Source organism: Oryx dammah, unplaced genomic scaffold, assembly GCF_014754425.2.
Source record: "Oryx dammah isolate SB20612 unplaced genomic scaffold, SCBI_Odam_1.1 HiC_scaffold_28, whole genome shotgun sequence".
Lineage (NCBI taxonomy): Eukaryota > Metazoa > Chordata > Mammalia > Artiodactyla > Bovidae > Oryx > Oryx dammah.
In genome coordinates, this window is record NW_024070212.1 from 62,637,094 (window position 1) to 62,641,229 (window position 4,136).

Below are 4,136 nucleotides of genomic sequence, written 5' to 3' on the forward strand. Positions count from 1 at the left end.
TTTAAGATTCTGTTTCTGAGAGAGCTGAACTGTATTAAGTCAGTGTGGTGACAAATGGCTTACAGAAGCAGCTATCTTTGGGGTGTGTGTTTTTAACAATATGAAGAAATATTTTCACAGCAGTTCCAATCATGTTTTGACTGCAAATTAATTTTCTACAAATTCTGGGAAATATCTGTGGTACTAAGAGTTTTTTGGTTTTGAGGTTATTAAGGATTATGAGCCTTTGATTAAGGAGAAGAGAGGTGGAAATTGACCTATGCCTGTGCTCAGTTGTTAAGCCTTGTTCGACTCTTTTGAATGACTAGCTTGCCAGGCTCCTCTGTCAATGGGATTTCCCAGGCAAGAATATTGGAGTAGTTAGCCATTTCCTTCTTGATGGAATAAACAAGTCTACTTATATCTGAAGTTCAACCTGGTGGTCAAATCCAACTGTCTGGATCCACCAGTTCACTCTTAGCAACACATTGTTACTTAATTTTCTTCTTTTTAAATCTTTCACATAGAGATGATGGCAAGGATCTAAAAGAGATCTGCTTTTCTATTTTTACTGGCCAAAATACCAGTATATAGCTTCTCTCAAGATTACTTTTTCTCCCACTTAGTGGGAAATAGGAAGAAAATCTAAATTTCCTAACATATTATGCATTCTACTTTTATTTAGCTGCAATTAAAGATCATGTCCTTCTTCTCATTTTCTACATTATTGAGCTGTTTCCTTGAAGGAATAGATAATGCTCCCTGCTCTTCAAAGGGAGAGAAATAAGGAAGGATGTTAATCTTAGGTGTTCGTTTAAATCCTGTCCTTGGTGATGATCATTCAGATAATAATCTTTTGTGTTGTTTCAGGAGTAGAAAGACAAGTGTAAAGAAAAGTCTTAAGATCTTTCCTCCTTTGTATGCCAACATTAACAGTATGTAGTTCAGTAACTGAGGCCCAGGAAGACTTTTTAAACTAGCTGATATTATTAAGAAAACTGGTTTTGGGAGACACCCTTCCATTCTTTGAATTACAAACCCCTCAAGCCAATGGGTCAAACTATGTTCATTTATGACTTTGCTAGAGCTCCTAAAATAATTTTATTTTATAAATCATTCAATAAATTGATGTAGACATAATTATGATTTCACATACTAAGAAAGCAATGTGCTTTAAAAGAAATGTGGCACAGAAAAAAAATGTTAAAAGAGTACTTTGTTTGTTAAATTATGTAGAAGAGATAGTTTAAAGAAGTTCAAGTGTTTTTCTTTTTAATTCATAGAAGATAAGGGTAAAGAATAAGTAGATGGATGTATATTAGTAGAACAAAGTTAATGCAACTAAATACACTAAATAAAATAGTACCATTTTTGAAATTATTCAGTTCAGTCGCTCAGTCGTGTCCAACTCTTTGTGACCCCATGAATCGCAGCATGCCAGGCCTCCCTGTCCATCACCATCTTCCAGAGTTCACTCAGACTCACGTCCATTGAGTCCGTGATGCCATCCAGCCATCTCATTCTTGGTCATCCACTTCTCCTCCTGCCCCCAATCCCTCCCAGCATCAGAGTCTTTTCCAACGAGTCATCTCTTTGCATGAGGTGGCCAAAGTACTGGAGCTTCACCTTTAGCATCATTCCTTCGAAAGAAATCCCAGGGTTGATTTCCTTCAGAATGGACTGGTTGGATCTCCTTGCAGTCCAAGGGATTCTCAAGAGTCTTCTCCAACACCACAGTTCAAAAGCATCAATTCTTTGGCGCTCAGCCTTCTTCACAGTCCAACTCTCACATGCATACATGACCACAAGAAAAACCATAGCCTTGACTAGATGGACCTTAGTCGGCAAAGTAATGTCTCTGCTTTTGAATATGCTATCTACGTTGGTCGTAACTTTTCTTCCAAGGAGTAAGCGTCTTTTAATTTCATGGCTGCAGTCACCATCTGCAGTGATTTTGGAGCCCCAAAAAATAAAGTCTGACAATGTTTCCACTGTTTCCCCATCTATTTGCCATGAAGTGATGGGACCAGATGTCATGATCTTCGTTTTCTGAATGTTGAGCTTTAAGCCAACTTTTTCACTCTCCTCTTTCACTTTCATCAAGAGGCTTTTTAGTTCCTCTTCACTTTCTGCCATAAGGGTGGTGTCATCTGCATATCTGAGGTGATTGATATTTCTCCCGGCAATCTTGATTCCAGCTTGTGTTTCTTCCAGTCCAGCGTTTCTCATGATGTACTCTGCATATAAGTTAAATAAGCAGGGTGACAATATGCAGCCTTGAAGTACTCCTTTTCCTATTTGGAACCAGTCTTTTGTTCCATGTCCAGTTTTAACTGTTGCTTCCTGACTGCGTACAGATTTCTCAAGAGGCAGGTTAGGTGGTCTGGTATTCCCATCTCTTTCAGAATTTTCCACAGTTTCTTGTGATCCACACAGTCAAAGGCCTTGTCATAGTCAATAAAGCAGAAATAGATGTTTTTCTGGAACTCTCTTGCTTTTTCCATGATCCAGCGGATGTTGGCAATTTGATCTCTGGTTCCTCTGCCTTTTCTAAAGCCAGCTTGAACATTCAGGAGTTCACAGTTCATGTATTGCTGAAGCCTGGCTTGGAGAATTTTGAGCATTACTTTACTAGCATGTGAGATGAGTGCAATTGTGTGGTAGTTTGAGCATTCTTTGGCATTGCCTTTCTTTGGGACTGGAATGAAAACTGACCTTTTCCAGTCCTGTGGCCACTGCCGAGTTTTCCAAATTTGCTGGCATATCGAGTGCAGCACTTTCACAGCATCATCTTTCAGGATTTGAAACAGCTCAACTGGAATTCCATCACCTCCACTAGCTTTGTTCATAGTGATGGTTTCTAACGCCAACTTGACTTCACATTCCAGGATGTCTGGCTCTAGATAAGTGATCACATCATCATGATTATCTGGGTCGTGAAGATCTTTTTTGTACAGTTCTTCCATGTATTCTTGCTTTCTACATATTATTATGACTATTATTTAAGCTCATATCCTGGTCAAGAGCAGTGAGAATTATGCTCTAGCTTTACAATTGCTATGTGAAAATACAGAATTCTTCATAAATTTGAACATTATTTTTGTGCAGGGACAATGCTAATATTCTCTGTATTATTCCAATTGTAGCGTAAGTGTTGCTGAAGTGAGCACTAAAGTATATCAAAATGCCAAAATCTAAAAAATTATATCAAAGGCTCAAGCAATTTGAGAAATTGATCTATAATGAACCTGCAATATTGATGTAGTAGGACATTAGATACATTGGTCGTATGAGAACACTTGGCCTTACCTGGTGGCACTAGTATTAAAGAACACATCTTCCAATGAAGAAGACATAAGAGTCACAGGTTCAATTCATCAGTCAGGAAGATCCCCTGGAGGAGCGCATGGCAACCACCTCCAGTATTCATGCCTGGAGAATCCCATGACAGAGGAACCTGGCAGGCTTTGGTCCATGTGGTCACAAAGAGTCAGACATGACTGAAGCCACTTAGCACATGCATAAGAGAACCACATTTCTGACAGGACACTAGAGGGGAGTTAGTAGCTTATATTTTCATAATAAGAAAGAACTATGAAAAAATGCATCTATATCTTAGAAGAAAATTTTAACAGACCTACAGTTAATATTTATAGAACTAATACCAAAAAAAGATGTCCTCTTCATCAGAGGGGACTGAAATGAAAAGTAGGAAGTCAAGAGATACCTGGAGTAACAGGAAGTTTGGCCTTGGATTATAAAATGAAGCAAAGCAAAGGATAAAATAATGTTGCCAAGAGAATACCAGGGTCATAGCAAACACCCTCTTCCAGCAACACAAGAGATGACTGTACACATGGACATCACTTGATGGTCAATAATGAAATCAAATTAATTATCGAAGAAGGCAAAGCTCTATACAGTTAGCAAAAACAGACCTGGAGATGACTGTGGCTCAGATCATGAACTTCTTATTTCAAACTTCAGACTTAAATTGAAGAAAGTAGGGAAAACCACTAGGCAATTCAGTTATGACCTAAATCAAATTCCTTATGATTATACAATGGAAGTAACAAATAGATTCAAGGGATTACGTCTGATAGAGTACCTGAAGAACTATGGACAGAGGTTCATGACATTATACAGGAGGTGGTGAT

The 4,136-nt window shown here is 38.3% G+C and overlaps 1 non-coding gene across 1 annotated transcript; it reads right to left on the reverse strand.

Moving 5' to 3' along the window:
* Nucleotides 1-3,042: 3,042 nt before the first annotated feature.
* LOC120857097 lies at nucleotides 3,043-3,149 on the reverse strand. Its single transcript, XR_005719579.1, has one exon. It is a non-coding gene; the product is annotated as a U6 spliceosomal RNA (small nuclear RNA).
* Between the last annotated feature and the right edge of the window lie 987 nt (nucleotides 3,150-4,136).